The sequence below is a fragment of the Dreissena polymorpha genome, chromosome 16 (assembly GCF_020536995.1).
Source record: "Dreissena polymorpha isolate Duluth1 chromosome 16, UMN_Dpol_1.0, whole genome shotgun sequence".
NCBI classification, from domain to species: domain Eukaryota; kingdom Metazoa; phylum Mollusca; class Bivalvia; order Myida; family Dreissenidae; genus Dreissena; species Dreissena polymorpha.
Genome location: NC_068370.1, coordinates 6702150 through 6724842, shown reverse-complemented (window position 1 = coordinate 6724842; position 22693 = coordinate 6702150). Strand labels below are relative to the sequence as shown.

At 35.9% G+C, this 22693-nt stretch overlaps 1 protein-coding gene across 2 annotated transcripts in view; it reads left to right on the top strand.

The window, feature by feature from the left end:
* Nucleotides 1–22693, top strand: part of LOC127861646 (RING finger and CHY zinc finger domain-containing protein 1-like) — a 473873-nt gene that overhangs the window by 327012 nt on the left and 124168 nt on the right. The window contains exon 1 of one of the 2 annotated variants that reach the window (XM_052400331.1): nt 7699–7739. The exons of the other annotated variant lie outside the window; for it this stretch is intronic. The gene's annotated coding sequence lies outside the window, so the exon portion shown is untranslated. Of the gene's footprint in view, nt 1–7698; nt 7740–22693 lie in introns of those variants that run through there. 2 annotated transcript variants of the gene reach the window in all.

The following is a 22693-nucleotide window of genomic DNA, read 5'->3' as shown; positions in this document are numbered from 1 at the left end:
ATCTTAAAGAGAAAGGTTAGAGGTGTGGTTTATAGTCTGCTTCGATAACGTATGCATCTTCAGCCGACTTCGACATTAACCCCCCGGACACTGCGATTAAAGTCGTCCGTTTACACATGGGCGGGATTCGAACCAGGGACCTTTGGATCCCTAGACCAGCATCTTACCACTAGACCACTGTCCCCACTAAGAAGTGTTAGTTTGCTTGTTTAAACATAATGCAATCAGATTTGTTTTTAATCTATGACAATTATTTTGAAACTCCTCAATTTAACAACCTGTGAACAAGTCCCTTTAAGATAAGGGTCGGTCGGGTAAGAAGAATCAAAAACATTTTGATGCATTACTGGTACCTTTGCTGGCCTGCACAGTTTGTGTCTGCTGTGCTATTTTGTGACATCCTTTAACAAGAGCAATAGCTGTTCCATCGTCTATCAATATGCTGTCAAATGAGTCCTTTGTCTACAATATAAGAAATATGCATTTAAAGTCACACAGAATGTTATGGATGCTGATTTCTGCCATATTGTTCTAGCTTGTTGGCGGGTTTGAAGTTCAACAACACCAGAACACATCAAATCAACAAAAAGGCGACTCATATAATTGTCGTACTGGCGTCTTTTTTTGTTGATCTGTAGGGTTTTTGTTTTTATCTGCCGTTGGTCAGTCTGTTGGCCAGTTTTGAAGTTGCTTACACAATAGCAGGCCTGAACGACAAAAATACCCCTGAAAACGTCAAAAATAGTGAGAAATTGAATAATTATCAAATCGTGTATTTTTGAAATTCTTTTAGGTATATTAATTTTGGTTGTTCTCTCCTGTTGGTGTTTGAGCAGGTTTGAAGGTCGACAACAAGCCAGAACAACAAAATTACCAGCCAGTATGACAAAAACTGCAACAAATCAGGGACCTATACAAACAAATACAATGCGCATCCCTTTGTTTGTATAGGTCCCAGAACAAATGTCATAACTGTCATGTTGGTACTCATTTTGTACAAACATAAATCATTCCAATGCAGGTTTTGCCTCTAAAGGTTGTTGTTTCTAACAATGTGTGTTTCTTTTGTCAATAAAATATTTTTGTAACACATTAGCAAATCATGCATTAATGATTTAACCAAAGAATAAATTAAACCACTCATTTCAAGGCTGCATCAATATTAGCCAGTTACATTTGAAAACTGTTTTTTTCAAAACCTTCAACTTAAAACTTACCTCAATGATTATACCTTGAGTAGTGACCATGGATAACTCTATTGTTTTGCCCTCATATTCCGCAGACCACGTTTGGCTTGGACTCTCAGGTGAGGCACCACTGTTACCAGTCGAGCCTGCGCAGTGCCTGCAGTGTGTCAGATGGGTGAGGAACATCTTCCGGGCTGGCTGATCTAGGATGCGACTCATTGTCATGTGTGCCTAAATCACATGACCACGACTGTGCTAGAGGAGCAAAGATTACCATTATAAATTGAAAATGTACAATTGACTAAAAGTAAAGTATTAGCTTTATTTATTATAACTAGGGATGGTAATGATTATCCGGATATCCGAATACTAGTCAAGTATCTGAATTGCAAGAGGGTCAGAATACTTAATTAAATGATATTACCTCGGTTGTTATGCAAACTTAATAATGTACCTTATAGTATATTTTGACGTTAATCTGTATACCAGACATCATTGACAGACATAAATCCTTTAATTGGTTGTTGCTCAGCGAGTGCCCATGCCAGTTTCCGATCACCTTGGTGATAATGGCCGAGTTGCATTATTGCCAACTTGCACCTCCGTGTTTTGTTTTATGGTCCTTACTTCTCGATAATTGACACCAATTGGCTACTTGGTTTCAATCGACGGGTGCAACAGTATGGAAAGCTAATCTATGCCTTATCAAATAAAATTATTTCAATTGGTCAATCAATATTTATCTGTTTTAAAATTAGAGCATAAATAAAGTTGTGTTTGTCTTTACTGTTGTATTAACAGTCTACTGAACCGAATACTGTGAGATTTTTTGTGAATTTCTATATGTGTGTATAAGCGTTCTGAATTAACAATGCCTCCACCACAAACATCGAATGTTTGGAATCATTTTACGAAGTCAGCAGACAAGCGAAGTGCAAGATGCAAATATTAAACTGAATTGATTAAATATATGTTTGTAGAATGTATATATAGTAAACCTGGGCCAACACATGGGGCATGCGATTCAACGCCAAAAAATGCTACATCCTGACCATTAACCAGAAAACCTCAAAATTTTACCAACTCGAAAACCACATCCTTCAACAAGTCCCAGAAAACCCATACCTCGGAGTGACAATATCAGAAGACCTAACTTGGAGCTCACACATAAATAGGATCACCAAAAAAGCAAATTCTACACTTGGCTTCCTAAGACACATCCTGAAACACTGCCCCGAATCCTGCCGTAAAACAGCATAATTTGCCTTAATCAGAACTACTCTAGAATATAGCTCCATTGTCTGGGATCCACTCCTTCAAAAAGACATTGATAAAATTGAAAAGATCCAAAAACAATCGACGAGGTTCATAACTGGCGACTACTACACCAAAACACCAGGCTGCGTGACAGACATGCTGAAGAGTATGAAGATCCCACCTCTCCAGGAAAGAAGGAAGGCAAACAGACTAATCTTCTTCTTCAAGGTGGTTGAGGGCCTGGTGCCAGTAATGCCTAGCCAAGATTTTCTAACCCCAGTCTGGCAATCCAAGCGTAGAATTACCCCTAAACATTTCAAAGACTTTAAAGCAAACAATATCGTTGAACAATATTCAGTTAAAAACTCTAAGTGTTTCACACCAATCCAGTGCAAAACTCAACTATATAGAAACTCATTTTTCCCTAAGACATTAATTGAATGGAACAATCTTGATGAAAGTGTTGTTCGCGCAGACACAGTTGACACGTTCAGGTCAACTGTCCTACAGTAGGACTAACCACCCTCTCACCCCGTTGCGCCTACGCCGAAAGGTCCTGCAACGTACCTATCCAGATCCAGATAGCTTTTGTTATAGTTTTACGATGTGTCCTTTAAAAAGAACTTACACAATATAAATTAAGAAATCATTTAAATACGTTATATTGTTTTTTAATTCATAAACAGTGCAAATTAACGTTTTCACAGTGTTGTGATTATGGTAAAAGCCTTTTGTAGTTTACATACAAAAGAATACGGATATCCGGATATATTCGGATAGAGGATACGGTTATCCGGATACCGATTTCGGATACGATTCCCGTCCCTAATTATAACATTATATGCATAACAATATTGATTATAAATTTTAGCTCAGTGTTATGAGTTATTAGCTATAACGAGTGTACATCCATTTAATATTTTTGTACAATAAAATCAATATCTGGAAACACAAATTAAATATAAACATTGATTAATAGGCCTAATTCTACGCGAAATAATTTACCTGATCACCGATTCAGGGCGTTTACATCATTTCGCCTGAATAATTAAAAAAAAATGTTCGCTTGCTATTTACATAGGTGAATATTGAAATTCCATCAACATATTTAATTAATTCATGACAAGTAACCGAAAATTATATTATAAAAGAATACTTCTTTAAATATTAAATGTAGATGATATAAGCATTCAAATTGGACAAACTTTTATTTTGATAATGTCGGATGTTAAAACTGTCAGGATAGGTTGTGAGCACTATGCCCGCACGTGTGTGTTTGTGGTATGTTTGATTTATTATGATTATCTTATTTTTTGTTTTAATGAATTGCTTAATTTTGGTAATCTTTGATAACTCATGTCAATGTAGCGATTACATGTATGATGTATGGCGATTACAAAATCTGTTATCTGTCACCATGGTAGAACATACACTAGTTCTATTTGAATGCTCTGAACCGTTAAAAGTACATACGTACAGCTCAGCGATCCGGATGGTCAATAGCTGGGAGTTGTATTATTGCAACTAGAACATACACATGTAGCATGTAGTTACATTTTTATCATCATTCTTTCAAATAACTTTGCAACTAAAATGTTAACCTTGACTTATATGAATATTTTTTCCTTGATGTTTGAGATTTCTTATCTATTGCATTTGTATGATCATGGTTGTGCATTGCATTTCATATTGTGGCATCGGGTAATTTCGACGTTGGGGTATTTTCGACGATTGCGCATTTTCTGGTGTAAACATGGGTACCGCGCATGCTCGACGGAAGTCACCTGTTGTTTACATTGACTATACATAGCTCCATCAACGATGACCTAATTTACCATTTCATGGCTATACGGACGGTAAATAATAATACTTTTGTTCAAATATGGTACTTTTCATGCCTTTCAGGTAATCCCTAAATATCACCGTTCATGAATAAAGTTTTACTTTATTTAACAACAACTTAGATTTTTGACAGTTCGTCTGCTTCACTCGTCATACGTATACCATAGTAGTATCGTGATATTCATTTGAACCTGTAGTAAACTGTTCAACATAAAAAACGTGTAATAAGTTATGCGAGTCTTAGCATCGTTTTTATTGTTAATTAAGATATTACATCAATAAAGAAACTGTATTTGGCACTTACAAAAACAGTAAAATATATATTTTGTAGCATAAGGGTCCTTCTAGAGGCCCTTACAGGAGGTATGACCCTGGGGATTTGACAGAAGCGTACCAGGCTGTGGTAGAGGATGGGATTTCAGTAGAAAGAGCTGCAAAGATGTTGGCAGTGCCCATAACCACTTTTAAAGATCGGGTTAAGGGCAGGGTTGACATAGATGTCTTAAGATCTGGGCCGCACACTTTGTTCACGCTAGATCCAGAGGCATTTTAAGCTAGCCATTTGCAAATAATGGCTGAAGTAGGCTACGGTTACTAACGTCAGGAAACAATCAATTTGGCATCTGACTACGCTGGACACCTAGGAATAAAACAGAAAGCTCAAACCATAGGATTTGACTGGTTTTATGTCCAGATGGCCAAATTTGAAGTTGAACAAGCCTAGAAGTTTTGAAATATCGCGTGCCATGTCTGCTAATCCAATTTCGATCAACAATTTCTTTAAAGAACTGATAAACATAATGACTAAATATGACTTAACAAGCAAACCTGAATGTATTTTCAATATTGACAAGAAAGGACTGAATGTTGAACATAGTCCACCAAAATTGTTTCTGGAAAATTATGCAAAACCCAGGCAGTTACATCTGGAAAGTCAAAAAATGTTACTTTGAGTGGATGTGTTAGTGGTGTCGGACACCAAATACCACTTTATTTTGTGTTTCCAGGTAAGCGTATGTTGGACTCTCTTTTGGCAGGAGCTACCCCTGGAGCAGCAGGCACAGTCACAAAAAGTGGATGGTCAAATTCTATCATATTTGACCATTACATGAAAAATCATTTGTATTTGTATTTGCCAGCTAGAGACAGTGGTTATGTTTGATATTGTATGATGGCCACAAGAGTAACGTATCTTTGCCATAGATTGAATGGGCAAAAAAGAACACATCATTCTGTTTGTTTTGCCCCCTCACTGTAATCATCTGTTACAGCCCTTAGATGTCAGTTGCTATGGGCCCCTAGAACAAGCCTAGAATTCTGCCTGCCATAGACACTTAAGAGAAAGGGGTGGTAATGCCATCACCCGGTATAAAGTGTGTGCGCTTGCTTGCAGAGCGTGCACAAGTACCCTGACTGCCTCAGATATTCAGGCAGCTTTTAGAAAGTCGGGTGTATTTCCCTTAAATCCAAATGTGATAAGCCCCTTGGATCTTGCTCCATCAACAGCTTTCAAAAATAACAACTCAACTCAAGCTGTTCCTGAAAAATCTGATGAATCATTTTTTCAAACAAAAGGTGGTCAAATTCTAAAAATGTTCAACAGAAAAAGCCAAGGAATACCCTAAGTAAAGTTGTGGGAGGCAGAGCTATTATAACAGAATCGCCAGTTGTTGGCGCAATAAAGCTTCACTTGAAGTCACAGAGCAAACAGTGTACAGATGTCTCTTCCGCTATACCCAGTACCTCCGGCCTTCAGGTGAAACGAAAACAGCCCCCAGTTGAAGAGGTGGTCAGCTCTGACTCAGATGACAGTGACATTGCAGAGTCTGACAAGTGCATTATGTGCAAGCTCTTCTATCCCCCTTGCACTGACACAAAGCTTTCATTCATTAACATCGTCAAGTGGGGATGTTGTGATTTGTGTCAAGGATGGGTACATTTGACATTTTGTACACAAATCAAAGTACTAAGGCGGGGTGACTCTTTCCTTTGCCCTAAGTGTACTTCTGAAAATTAATAAAATAGACAGCTGACATAAATAAAACTGTAAATCAGTTCTTAAAGCTGTTGATTTCTGTTCAAACTAGTTAAATACAGTTTAAATATGTTCATTGTTTTATTGGACCATACCCCTTATCTTTGTTGAAGAGTATGGAACTATTTACTATTAGTGCAACACAACCGTCGAAAATACCCCACCCGATACGCAGAACACAACCGGTGAGTATCGGACATTTTTATGCCCCCCTTCGAAGAAGAGGGGGTATATTGCTTTGCTCATGTCGGTCTGTCGGTCGGTCTGTCGGTCCGTCCACCAGGTGGTTGTCAGACGATAACTCAAGAACGCTTGGGCCTAGGATCATGAAACTTCATAGGTACATTGATCATGACTCGCAGATGATCCCTATTGATTTTGAGGTCACTAGGTCAAAGGTCAAGGTCACGGTGACCCAAAATAGTAAAATGGTTTCCGGATGATAACTCAAGAACGCTTAGGCCTAGGGTCATGAAACTTGATAGGTAGATTGATCATGACTCGCAGATGACCCCTATTGATTTTCAGGTCACTAGGTCAAAGGTCAATGTCACAGTGACCCGAAATAGTAAAATGGTTTACGGATGATAACTCAAGAACGCTTAGGCCTAGGATCATAAAACTTGATAGGTAGATTGATCAGGACTCGCAGATGACCCCTATTGATTTTGAGGTCACTAGGTCAAAGGTCAAGGTCACAGTGACCCGAAAAAGTAAAATAGTTTCCGGATGATAACTCAAGAACGCTTAGGCCTAGGATCATGAAACTTGATAGGTAGATTGATCATGACTCGCAGATGACCCCTATTGATTTTCAGGTCACTAGGTCAAAGGTCAAGGTCACGATGACCCGAAATAGTAAAATGGTTTCCGGATCATTTCTGAAGAACGCTTATTCCTAGGATCATGAAACTTGATATGTAGAATGATCATGACTCGCAGATGACCCCTATTGATTTTCAGGTCACTAGGTCAAAGGTCAAGGTCACGGTGACCCGAAATAGTAAAATGGTGTCCGGATGATAACTCAAGAATGCTTATGGCTAGGATCATGAAACTTCATAGGTACATTGATCATGACTTGCAGATGACCCCTATTGATTTTTAGATCACTAGGTCAAAGGTCAAGGTCACAGTGACAATAAACATATTCACACAATGGCTTTCACTACAACGGAGAGCCCAAATGGGGGGCATGCATGTTTTACAAACAGCCCTTGTTCTCTATTGTAAACACGTAGACAACTTTTCTGATTAAGTTTTTTTAATAAGAATCTATTTACGGTAAAACAAATTTGTTTATCAAAATATTCATGACTTTGATATTTATTTGCATAATTTATATTGCCATTTGTTGAAAAATCGTTACATCGTCGAAAATACCCCACACCAGGATATATGTGAAATAAACAAACAAGGTTGGTTAGCAATATCCTGGTAAATCTTATTTAAGTTATACAATTCTGAACAAGAATACCGATAAACCATTAAGCTAATCAAAAGTAGTTACAGACAGTAGGTTGCTAAGCTTATTAATAAAATACAGCCAGAAAAGCTGGGGATCGTTTCAATAAGATATCGTATCGTAAATATTACGTTATCGTAACTCGAGTAGTTGCGATTGGATTTACGATTATCGTAAACCGTTTAAATTGACCTTTTCGACATTATTTTAAGGGAGACAACTCTGAGTGGATTAAGTGAGGTCGGGGGGTACTCGATCATCTACTGCAGTGCGTCTGCATAGAGTTCTGTCATAGAGTTCTGTGTTGATGCAATTATAATTTCCCAATAATTTGCAGATATAACTTATATGGTATGATTTTTTTGTAATTTGTTATTAGCTTAGTTAGTATCTTTGATTTAATTGTAGTTCATGTTTATGCTTTATTTTGATTTTATTGTGTTTAAAGTAGGTAAAAACGAAACATGCCAAAAGCGGGTGGGGTATGGAAAAATATATTATTTGTTTAGTTTGGGCAAATTAGAAGTTTGATTACCTTTGGTAAAATACTTTTCTTTGAAAAGAACAATTATTTTAAAACAGATAACTATGCTGTCTTTAAATGTTATTAAATGGTTTATTGTTATAACTTATAGAAACCTTTTTTTCAGGAACATCACAGTGTCAACAGAAGTCAGAAACTGGAATACTGTATCTCATTCTGCATGAAGCTCAAGAATTCTACACCTGGAATGTTATTAACTCTTGCAATTAATATTATACATCACCACAGTTACATAACTATCTTCTTTGAAAAAAATAAAATAAAGATACTTCAGATGTGTGTCTACTTCATACCCTTACATTAAAAAATATCCTACACATTCAGAAATATAATAAAATGGATGGTGGTTTAAGTTGCTACACATCCAATGTTGTCATGTAGTCATTTAACATAACATGTGATGTGTTAACATGACTATTAACACTGCTAAGAAAACATTTACTTCGAATTAAATTAAGTGTCCCTGGTCAAATGTCCATTGGCTGAATATCCATATTGGTGAAACTTACAGCAGTATCACAGTCATCCTTAACTGGTTGTTTGTTGGGCTATCCCCATTAACTACCCGTCATGGCAGATTTGTTCAAAACAAGACAACTATCAATGTTTGAAGAATTGTTATTGCTTTTACAGTCTTGACGCTAACCCCTAGCCCAACAGCCCGGGGTTAGTGAAATGTATTAAATTTGGGCTATTAAAATTTCCTGATTCATATAGTCGGGCTAGTGGATATTTTAATCTGTTCTATTAATGCATAAAGATTCAGGCTAGTTGTTCAAAAATGCTAAAGTGAAGGCTGCTTGTATATCCTGGTTAGTCTGAGACATTCCAACAAGCAATAACTGTGACAGTCCAAATACTTGCTCATTAAAGTGTGTATAAAATTTACAGGAGCTTGTGTGTGTGTGTTTGGTACAAGCTCATCTCAAAAACTGATTCACTATTTAGTTTTTAACCTAATAGAAGTAAAACCTGACTGTAAAATGAACACTATCATTATAAAGATTTTGTTGTTGGGATGAAATATTATAAATTGTAATCCCTATGATTAACACAGAAAACATGAACCCAACGCTAATTCCTGTTGATGTAGCAGAGCAAAAAGACCTGGAAGTATAGATGGTTAATGGATGATGTTCCTTATGAAAGTACTAGTAGGTACTTGTTGGTTTGTCTGTTTGATACATCTAATAGTATATTTAATTTTTTTTCATTAATAATATTGGGTTAACTTAGATATCCTGCTCAGTGGTTGAATCTTCAGGAAATGTTAACATAAGCACATACATTGTATTTGATACATGTGTCATAGTGTAACATTTACAGTTACAGTGTTTTTATAGTCGGTCGATCAAGGCTTAAGATCAATTTAACAAATCATCATTCCCCAGTACTTATCCCATTGTGATCAGCCTGTAACGCATGAGTGAACATACCATGACCACTATTCTTCACTTTAACGCACTTAGTTGGGTTTTTTTTCACTTCACTTTCAAGTATTCAAGTATTCACTTCTAACTACATGCTTTCCTTTTATTAACTTCTCAGTATTTTTCTTCACTTCAAAGTATTCACTTCTAAGTACTTATATACACTTCCAAGTACTTTTCTCACTTCGCTTCCTAGAACTTATTTTCACTCCTGTTTCACGAATGTTGTTATGTGTCCAGTTGTTCACTACACTTTGAACCCTTTTATTTATTGTGTATGACTATTGTATGTAGAAACAATTTTATAATATGTTTTTCTTATCTAAGCATCTATATTATCAAAACTCAAAGTAATCAACTCACTTATCACATTAAGTAATGTTATTTCTTATAGCTAATACATTCTAACCAACTTATAAGCACATTTATATCTTATTCAACAAAAACCGATGATTTTACCACAACGGATAAAGTAATACAGTCAAGTTATTCTGTAAATAAATCTTCGCCACAAAATAAGTTATTTCAAAAGAACAACTCTAAAATTCCAGGATCTAAGCGTAATTATACAGCAGTAACTATATCAAGTCAAACAAAACTTGAACACAAAAATTGTAAATACCGTAAATTTTATACTCTCAGAAATTAAAACTTGCAGAAAATATCAATAAAAATACTGATGTCTACAAAAAGAACAATACTAGATTACAAAACAAAATGTACAAAAAAAATCCAGGAAAATATTTTGGGCGTCAACAGGACTCGAACTACCGATCTCTAGATTACAAGTCTATAGTTCTACCGACTGTGCTAAGACCATAGCCCACAAGACCATACGGGGCAACTGTGATTGGAAAAGAGAGAGAGAGGGGGAGGGAGGGAGGGAGGGAGGGGAGGGAGGGAGCAAGAACATGAACAAGAGGCTAAAATGGTATATCCTATGTAAACTTTATCATTAAATCGTATCAAAACTGGAAGGACCACGTGTCAACGATGACACATAGCTACAATGCTGCCGTTCACAAAAGCACCAATGAGTTTTTCTATATACTCGGAGTGACTTTTGGAGTCATTAATGTCTGGTAATCCGAGAAAAGCGTCTATCGCTAAACGAGGGTGTCTCCCGAACATTAAGTAGAACGGCGAGACATTGGTGCTTTTGTGAACGGCAGCATTGTAGCTATGTGTCATCGTTGACACATGGTCCTTCCAGCTCTTTTTCTTGTATTCTGGTAGAGTGCCTAGCATGTTAAGCAACGTCTGGTTGAACCTTTCTGTGGTTCCGTTACCCATCGGGTTATACGGGGTGGTGCGACTTTTCTGGATGCCGGTAATCTTGCATAAATTACTTATAACTTTAGATTCGAAATTTTGACCACGATCACTGTGTAAGCGTGCAGGAAAACCATAGTGAATAAAAAAATGTTCAAATAAAGCTTTGGCTGTTGTTGTTGCCTTTTGGTTTCTGGTTGGGATGGCCTGAGCATAGCGGGTGAAATGGTCTGTTATGACCAAGACATTCTCGTAACCACCAGTTGATTTCTCCAAGGACAGATAGTCGATGCACACCAGTTCCATAGGGTACGACGATGAAATCGACACTAATTCGGCTGCTTTCGACGGCGCTGTCTTACGACGAATGCATCTTCCACAGTTTTGAACGCTGTTGCGAATGTAGGTGTTGATCCCTGGCCAAAAGAAACGTCGCTTGATGAGTGAAGACGTTCTTTCGCGTCCTTGGTGCCCAAGATCATTATGGTAGGCTTGGAAAATGATGTGTCGGAGATTCACAGGCACAACCAGTTGTTGACAGACGTCGCCGTTGACTACTCCTCGATGAAACAGAAGACCATCTTGTAGGGTAAGCTTACTCTTTAGAGAGAAGTAACGTCTCATCTGCTGCTTTGGATTAACCAGAGGTGCCTTGCCAAGACAGTAGTCAATGGTTGCGACGATATCTGTATCTTGTTGTTGTGCAACAATCCAATCTTGTTGGGAAAGAGCAGTACTTTGTAAGAAGGGTTCCGGAATGGTTTCTGCCTCATTCAACAGCAATGTACTATCCGGCCTGTCTGGTTCCTGTAACACCAAAGTGCATACTATAGGAGCTATAGGTTCCTCATCGCTTTTATCTTGGATTGCTTTCAGAATGTCTGGAAAATTACCTCTATGGGAACACATTCGACGTAGTCACTGACAACAACCCGCTAGTCTATGTTTTAACTAGCGCCAAACTCGACGCCACAGGTCACCGCTGGATGGCTGCACTTGCGAACTACAATTGCCGAATACGTTACAGAAGCGGGAAACTCAACGCTGACGCTGACGGTCTTTCTCGAAAGTTCATTGTTCCAAGAGGGTGAATATGTCATAGTGTAACATTTACAGTTACAGTGTTTTTATAGTCGGTCGATCAAGGCTTAAGATCAATTTAACAAATCATCATTCCCCAGTACTAATCCCATTGTGATCAGCCTGTAACGCATGAGTGAACATACCATGACCACTATTCTTCATAACACTTTATGAAGTTGATGAATAAAGTGATCTCCATGTGTTACAGTTATCCTTGATTGCCCACATACAGAACCTATACAACAAGAAGAAGAAAAAAAAACATGACACATGTATGTCGGTGACACTCGACTGCAATTTGGGTTACAGACAAGGTAGCCTAAGGTGTAATTATTTCTAAGAGATGAACCCGAGTTGAGGCTTAAACTTACCAACCCATGAGCGAGTCAGAGATCAGCACTCTACTTGTTAAGCTGGCCGGGGTAAGCTTTCGGTCAAAAGCTATTCATAGCTTAAGTTATAATGTTTGTATACCATACCGACAATAAATAAATATTGATTTGATTTGATTTGGGGGACTTACTTTTGCTTAATAATGATCTTAAATAATATTATAGTTGTCAACGATATTATTTTTATGTATTTTAAAAACACAACAAGTTAGGCTGGCAACAGAACTAATAAAAATATATGGATTATTATACAATTTACAAATCAAACATATTTAACTTAAATTAGGCTTGCAACAGAACTAATAAAAATATATAGATTATTAATTTATTATACAATTTACAAATCAAACATATTTAACAATAAAGTAGTCTTAGGTTTACTGAAATGTGCAAATACAAATTGTTTTTTATTTCTGAAAATTTAGAAAAATGAGCTAATATAAAAAAAGGTTTAATTTTAATAAGTGGGTGTGTTTAAATTAACTTGCACTCAAAAATTATAAGAATCTGGAGTTGTTTTAATTTCTGACAGGTTTCTGCACACCGTACAGTAAGGTATGACCATGTTATTTTTGTCAGTAGTTAATTACGGCGCCGTTAATTACAATGGTACTGAACTATTATCGAGCAGATTTTCGTTGAACGTTATAATAAAAATAAAGATTGCTTTTATTAGTTACAAATCGGCAATTTATCGCTTTTATTTTATTTATAAAGTCAATATAGCGGATAGGTAAGGTGTGTATACTGTAGAGCGAATACTGGCAGAACCCCCCCGAACCCTTAATCTCGCGTTATCTCGGCAGTCTCGTTACGCGTGATTTAACAATGTCGAAATCGTGAATAACCCCCTCGTAAATGTCCTCGTAAATCGCTCTCGCAATCTACGATTTCTTTATTGTACATTCGGTTTTCTTTGGGGTTATATTCTTCGTCGGTGTGTAGAAATACCGAAAACCCCGTAACTACCGAAATCCCCAGAAATCCCCAGAAATCCCCAATAATATTTATTATTTATCAAAATACTGCGGATACTAAGATAGAATATTGCAAAATACAATCAATTCACTGATGAAAAATTGTTTTTATCCATGTTTGGTAGTGAAAAACTAAAATATATACATAATTTTATTAATTATTGGGATTCCGAGTATCAATCCATAGTGCATGCTTTCACAAGCACGATCAGGTACAGAAATCCCCGCTGTAAAGCTCTTCAAGTGTAAAAAAATCATCTGGGTGGCTTTTTGATATTAGAAAGAAGAGGTACAGACAAAAACTTAACAACAATATCCCACTTCTTTTGAAAAATATTGACTTGTAGGGGGGATTTCGGTAATTCTACATTCGCCCACCGAGTACCGAAATCCCCCATATTTACATCTGAAAATGTCAAAAATATCATTTGTATTCTTGGTTTTTGGCTTTGCTTGAATGTTTACGTGCAAAAAATAATATTAATGTTAATTATTAAGCACACTTGACGGCATAAGTTGCCTCTTAGGGGGGATTTCGGTAATTCTACATTCGCCTGCCGAGTACCGAAATCCCCATAATTCACGCCTTACAGGGTCAATATGTCATAAGTATGATTGTTTCTTGGCATCGCATAACTGTTGATGTACAAATAATGATATTAATATTAATTTTTAAGCACTCTTGACACCATACGCTGCCTCTTAGCGGGGATTTCGGTAATTCTACACAAGAGCATAGACGCGCACCGAAATCCCCACTGTACACAACTGCAAGAGTAAAAAAAAAACATCAAAGTGCTTACTTATTGTAAAAATATGTCAGACAGACAAAAACTATCAACAATATCCCCTGGTGACTTCTGTTGAAAAATTATCACTTAGGCCAGGGATTTCGGTAATTCTACATTCGCCCGCCGAGTACCGAAATCCCCCATATTTGCGCCTTATAGGGTCAATATGTCATCGGTATGATTGTTTCTTGGCATCGCATAACTGTTAATGTACAATTTAACAAATAATGATGTTCTTCTTGAATGCTCTGAGCTTTTATGAGTACGTACGTACAGCTCATACCCGGAGGGTCAATAGCTGGGAGTTGGATTATTGCAACTAACTGGAATTGTTACTAACGTCGTGACGTTAGTAGAAATGGAATTTAGAAATGTCTAATCATCATGCTGAATTATCAACAGCATCATTTCTGTGGAACATTGCGATATGCCTTATATAAGTGTTTCATAGTTATGGTGCTTTTAAAATAGTTCACTATCTGCCAAGATTGGAATGGTACTTGTATACAGGTAAAATACATAATTGTGCAGTGTTTATTTTACTAACATATTATAGTGAAATAAGGTCACTTCCAACAGCCTTGCTGTTGGGCTAGCTCTTTAGCGACGCGGTTAAAGTGTCTGACTACCACTCTGGAGGTCGTGGGATCAATGCCCGGCTTGAGCTCAGTACTTTCACATTAATGGCGACGAGGCAAAAAACGAACTGTGAATGCGGGAATGGGTCTGAGCTGTTTAATGGTTTCTGGGAGGGCCATGTGGATGCAAGACATGCTGTAGCGAGCGTGTCTGGGCCTTGAAACATTAAAAGGGGGAGGAGTGTAGTGAAAAAAGGTCACTAAGGCTGTTGGGCTAGCTCTTTAGCGACGCAGTTAAAGTGTCTGACTACCACTGTGGAGGTCGTGGGTTCAATCCCTGGCTTTTGCTCAGTATTTTCACATTAATATCATACACTATCACATATAAATATCTATTTAACTCTTTGTATTAAAGCTTGATTCCTGAAAAAGTATGATGCTTATCAAGACACTGGAGTCTATTTCCCGAGTAGAACCAATACTTTGTGTCATCAGAGATGATCTTGAGGACCCTCCCTAATTCCCTCATTGCCAGTGGGGATCAAAGTGGGACCTTCTGATAAAAGTAGCTAGACAGACACTATAATTAAGTAATATTCCAGGGCAACCTTTTTACCCCAGGTATTGTCATAGCCAGCTCGTCGCCCGCCGTCTGCCTTCCTCATCGTGCTAAAACTTTGACATTTTGCTCTAAAATCAAAGTGCTTCCACCTGCAACTTTTTAACTTCATATGTAGATGCACATTGATGAGTTCTACATGCAAGGTGTAAGGTCAAGGTCAATGTGACCTTTAAAAAACCTGACAAGCTTTTATTTATTCAAAAGTGCATATAATCATTGATGATTCTTTAATACCTGTAGTTACATATTTAAAACATTTACAATATGTGTTACTCATTTTTTTTGCTTTATAAAACATGGTTTATCTCCATGCACATCCAACGCTCTCAGTAACACTTGATTGGTCATTGTCGGCTCGGGTACTTTTTACATGTACCTTGAGTTCTCTTAAGTATACTTAAATGTACCGCGGGTCACCGATAACCCTCAAACGATATTGCTTATCTTCAACAAACTAATCTTTAAAAAAAACTGTATCAAAATGCTTTTTGAGTAAGAGTTTTGATAATATAGAGGCAATTGTACAGAAAATTTGACATGAATGTGAACATAATTAATAAAAAAAAATAGCAGACAACAACCGATTTAGCGTTAAAATTCCCGGGATTGTTTTAATATATTTACCGTACCCGGGGTACATGTAAGTATACTTAAGAATACCCGCGGTACAAGTAAGTAGTACCCTAGCCGTAAATGACCAATCAAGCCTCAGTAACTGTTCCTAAATTACAGTCACTGTGTTGCCTTTTTAACTCCAACACAAAAAGGTCTTGACAAATGAAATGTAGCAGTATTTGCACCATATTTGTCTGTGTTGAATGATCATATAAATAAACTTGACATGCAGAAAAATAATATACTTTTAACATAATTTTTATGTCCCCCACCACTATAGTGGGGGTGCATATTGTTTTTGCCCTGTCTGTCTGTTGGTTTGTCTGTCTGTTGGTTTGTTTGCTCCAACTTTAACATTTTGCCATAACTTTTGCAATATTGAAGATAGCAACTTCATATTCGGCATGCATGTGTATCTCATGGAGCTGCACATTTTGAGTGGTGAAAGGTCAAGGTCATCCTTCAAGGTCAAAGGTAAAAACAAGAAACCATCGGAGACGGGTGATGCTCCCCAAAGGTTTTTTTTGTCACAATATTGCACTATATATTCAGATAAAAGGAAACATCTTGAGGGCACAGTAGTTGGGGGGACAAGAATATTTTTATATAAAATTTCAAAGGGCCATAACTCTGTGAAAAATCATCCGACCAGAACCCGCTGATAATATGCACATCTCCTCTTGGTAGTGAAGCTTCCCATAAAGTTTCATTGAATTCTGGTAATTAGTTGCTGAGAAATAGCCCGGACAAAAATTGTGCACGGACGGACCGACGAATGGATGGCCAGACGAAGCGGCGACTATATGCTCCCCCCAACATTTTTTGGGGGAGCATAAAAAATCAAAGTGGCGCAGAAGGGGACAAAGTGTTTCCGACAAACACATTTTTTGTTTTTCCTGCATGTTTCCTGCATACATTCATTTTTGTGTATTAAAAAAATTATTTTCATTGTGAAAAATGCACTTAATCAGAAAATAAGTAGGTAACCATAAGACTTATTAAGTGCATTTTAATTGTGTTTTAAGTATATTTTCAAATAATTTAATTAACTTTTTGGAATAAACAAAACTGAAAAAGTACACACAAGTGTATTAAATTTGCATTAATTACATTTTCATATACCTACATTCACCAACGCCTATTTATAATCAGTAGTCCTATAATGGTTTACTTATGGTTGAAAAAATGCATTTTGTATTGCTATTTTTTCAAAATATAGCTACCCATCCAGTTCAATATACAACTGTAATGTTAAATTATACACAGTGACACTATGTGAAGTTGGAATATAACATATTTTCAACAATTATAATGTGTGTTTTTTCCTATTGTGTTTATTTATTTGACAAAATTATAAGTAAAATAGATACTTGCATATACAAATTCATTTCATGCTCTGAATGTATTTTTAAAAAAATCTGTGTATACTTTTTGTATTATTTGTTCTTTTCTAATGTTTAACAGTGATGGTATTTTTATTATTTTCATTGAATTTTTAAACTGTGTGCAGGCACACATCCACAGGGTTTTTATTTATTTAGGATTTAAGAAAAAATCAAATTAAACACCTAGTGAAATCAATTAAAATGATACAATTATATATGCAATAGTGTCTATTTTACTTATATTTTGAACAAATTAATAACAGGTTAAACTGAATGTACTGCAGTGTTGAAAAAAACACTGTTTTTTTCCCAAATTGATGTCTTATTCCAACTTCACATAACAGTGTGTTCCTAGAATAATGAAGAAATACTGGAATCTCAAATTGGGTCATATCTTTGTTTCTAATATCTGCATCAGCAGTAACCCTTCTGAAAATGAAATGTGCTTTTTACCAAAATGAACTTAAAAAATTGCATTTTATCTGCACTTGTTTAAGCGAATCGTCTGCATTTTCTAAAGAGTACACTTTATTGCATTAATTAATTAGAATCAGATGAAGCTTTTTATCATGTTCTTTAAATTCGGAAGTGTATTTTTCTTTTTCTTTTTTATAAATAATCCACTTTTTCTTAGACAGTGGAGTTTTAAGTACATCTTTTTAATTTATAAAATGTTTAAAGTGTATCTTTTCTAGGTTAGGACATATTTTTACTTTAGAAAAAAAAATAACTCATTCTTTAAAGCATTATTAGGTGTTTGCTAAAATTTAAATTAGTAACAAAGTATTTTTTCCATTGGGGCCGTACAATCAAAATGTTCACCATGAAAATGCTGACAACTTCAAACATCATTCTTTTTAAGTACAAATGTAAGCGCTTCTTCTGCGTTCTCTGTATTGCAATCCACTTTATAATTTAAAGTGTATTTAATTACATATTGAACAAAAAGATTGTGAAGTAAGAAGCTAAAGTGACATTATTCAAGAAGCTTCTTCTCTTAAAGATTCGCTAACACAACACCCAGTTTAAACAGTTTTAACAACTTTATTCGCAACAACAGTAAATATTTGTAGTGGTTATAACAATGACCCAAAGAAATATTATTTATATGATTTAAAAAAAATCTGACTACATATGTGAAGACTTATTTCAATATCTGTGGAAAATATAGGGATATGGAGTAGCTGTACACACAATTTAAGTGGAACATTTTAAGTACAAAAGGGGCATTATTAAGCTAAATGCAGGTCAGAGATAAGCAACTTGGTCAGTGACCTCACAATGACATAATGACCCTGAATACATAAGTGCTTTTAATGAAAATATGTAATAGAAACAGTGATATAAGGATGTTGCATGTTTACCATAATTTTATGCACAGCTTATCAATCAAGGTATAGTCGAGCTAAAATTAAATATATATTTTACATTTAAGTTCAAATAAAAAAATACACATTTTTTGACGATGCTGGAACAGCAGCGTCCAAGGTTTGATAACCAGTAAAAAAATTCTTCACAATGGCGACCTATGTAAAAGTCCGATTGAGATAACTCGATTTTTCAGTTACTTCCCTTGGCATTCGCCACTGCGTAGGAGATTGCTCGTTGATTTTCATTGATAACATTCTCCTAGCAGAGTTGTCGTTCGTGTTGATAAAGGTAAATATAAATAGAACAGCATATCCTGGGGAAACAGATTCAATAAGTGTATCAGAACGTTAATTTAAAATTAGTAATTTTGCATCCATTTTATTTTTATGGACCAATGAAACAATTATATATTTTCTCTATTTTGTTTGATATTTTTTTCTCGATTAAGTAAATAAATTGCGAATAAAAACATGTAAAATTAACTTTTTACGTGATCACAAAACTAAAGAATGCGAACGATTTCGAACCTGCAAATTGTAAACGCTGCACTGCTATGATATATATAGATAAAACAACATTTTTTGCGTAATTGCCCGTCCCGCTAGCGCAGTGGTAGGGGTTCGCTTTTTCACCTTTACGACACAGGTTCGATTACCGCTCCCGGCGCATTGTATATTTTGTATGTTTTGTGGTCACCATTCCGGACAGGTGTTTTTTTCCGGATAATCTCACCCCCCCCCCGCAGCATTTGACCATATAAAAAATTAAAAAGTATTTCAGTACAAAACAAATAGCTGGAAATTGCAGCTAACATTCAAAATTCGTCCCAACTGTCGTCAATCTAATCTTATTAGGTAGGAGTGCTGGACACACTCCGGGTCCCAACATTATGCAGCTTTAGCGCGGAGGTAACTCATTACCTTGGAAAAACACAAATACACACACTGGGTGCAGCCTAGGCGCGTATAGACTCAAACAAGGCAACAAACTCAAGTGCGGGCACAATCATTTAAAATTTACATATTGAATACGATATTCTAACAGAAATTACACAACCACCTAAGTGTACATACCATGTTTGATATTTCGTTCGATTGTTAGATTTCAGCATATACATGTATAAGGTCATTTCGCTATTAGTTAACTTATCCATATGTTCGTGGGCGAACTCGGATAGTCAAGTGCTCATACGATTGAGCTCACATGGTCCGGCTATGTGCTCATACCTACTTTCGAGAATCATCATGAAGGTATTGCCATACTTAATGCACAAGAATGTGACCCGCCTCCCAGTTTCGCTCAATGGGTCAAGTTACCCACGGGTACTACTTCCGCGTACCCCTAAACTTTTTTTCGTACCAAAAATGTTTCGTACGCAAATTTTTTTCGTTCCAAATTTTTTTTCGTACCCAAAATTTTCGTACCCAAAATTTTTATCGTACCCAAATGTTCGTATCAACATACACACTTGTGGTGATATAGATAAACTTAAATTGATGTTTTATATCCATCCTCTTCAAAGGCATCGTCACACCACTACTGCCAGTACTTTGATTTCTTCAAGAGTTCCTGCTGTGTTCAACTGCATGTGTGTATTATAACGTATTCAGTATTATGGGTATGAGTGTCCCATCCACTGCTCCCAGGCCTTGTGGCAGAATCCAACCTTCATGCAAGTTTGTTGTTGTACACGGACTGGAAACCTATGGAATGTATCATGTGTTTAAAATTAACAGTACATGATAAAGCATTTATATACATGATTTGATTAACTGTGTTTAAATTTTCATTTATTTACTGTGCTCAAGTTTTTATCATCTATTGATTTTTATTCACATATAGTTTATGTATTAAATTAAAAAAAACAAATGAGGAATAAAAAAAAGATGAAAAGTAAATAAATTATGTTTGTACCATGCCTGTAAAATGAAAAATGATTTGAACTTTAATTATTTGACCCAATATCTATATAATATTTTATCACATGCTATACCCTGTTACACATGTGTAATATACTTTTTAAGCATTTTCATTGGCTTAGTTTTCGTTTATTGACCAATCGCATTTTGTTATTTCACCGAAATGACGTTGCAACGTCAAATGATGCCACGAAATGTAAACAATATTTGGGATTTATCATTATGTTGCGTAAATATTTATTTAATTTGCTCATTTAAAAGCATGTGATAAAAAAGATCTCACACTCGTTGTCACATCATACATGTACCATATTTTATTAAACACGTCTAGAAATTCATCAGTAGGCTCGCAAAAGGCTTACTTACAAAATTCCTGAACTCGTAAAATATGGTATGATATGACAACTCGTGCCAGATCCTATATGTAAGACATGATGTATTTAAATAAATAACATATTTTCTACAACAGTTTAAAATCATGATTGAGTAATTGATTTTAGAAATACAGACATTTACCGATCATATGTTTGCTGATTGAACTCGTGAAGGCATGTCAAATAACGAAAGATGATCTGCTGATTCCATGAAGATCTGCCAGCTTGGAATAGATGTTTCCTTTGGCCAAAAATCTTTAACTGGTGTCAGTGATGAGTACCTGTTGGTGTAGTGCAATATGAAAAAGTTAATAATACTTCTAATGTAATGAAAATACTATAATATGTTACTGTTGTGTATGTGTGTTCAAGGTTTGATACACATGTAGGCTAACAGTTGCCTAACTGGGCACATTTTACAATCCAACATAATTTAGCAATACATGTATCGTTCTGACAGAATATTTAATAAACATAATACAAAGAAAAGGAATAGATTGTAACGAGTTGTATAGCGTTGATAACAAACATTAAATATAAAAAACAAGGCTCCATTGAGTACTTATCCGAACAAAAAAACTTCCGAAATCACATGCAAATTGCAATGGAGATAAAAGCTTACAGCAAAATTAATCATTGCACAATAATTCGAGCGGCAGAAAGCGCATATACTTCAACTGCTGTTGGAAAATATAATTGAATCACACATAATAAACACATAGGGTTTTCACTAATGATAAATTGCAATTTATTTTGATTTATTTATCCTTATCGAATATAAACAAAGGGCAGTAACTGACTTATTGATTCCAACGTTAAATATTTTGCAGAAAGTAATCAAGGGATAAAAAAACAATATGTTTACTTTCTCTGTATTGTCGTCGATAAAAAAAGACGGAGCCAAAAGCTTCTTATTCTGTAAACTGGTTCCCCGTTGAATATAACCGTTGACTATAATATACAACAGGTACAGGCTAATGTATCGGCGATTTTAATTGGATAACACGAAGACCAATCGGAGCGTTGTTCATTACTGTCGGGAATTCATGACGTTAACGTTTATCCGCTAACATGCACGCGACGTCATGTATACTATCGACGTCACTTTTCATGTTGTGTATTAAACAACTTCGTATGAACGTCTAATAAAATGTCGAAACTAAAGCAACTGTTTTCGTATTTCGCAGTTTTTTAAAACCATACGATCATCATACGCAATAATAACTAACCGACAGCAGTACGTTAAAACAATGGAAGGCTTTTCCAAAGACTTGGATTTTGTTTTAAAAACTAAGAGGATTCTTACGGAAATTAATTGCAAACGACAACAAACGTATTGTTACTTAAAACCTGGACAATTTTTGTGTATCAGAAGTGCGTTACAAGGTGACACAATTGGCATTCTACCGACAGGATGTGGAAAATCGTTAGTATTTGAATCGTTGCCGTATTTCAGAAACAGCGTCATCTTAATAGTTTCACCATTAAATTCCATTATCGAGGAACAGATAGAAAGATATGGTGATTCGGCTATCCATTTGAATGAAAGTATTA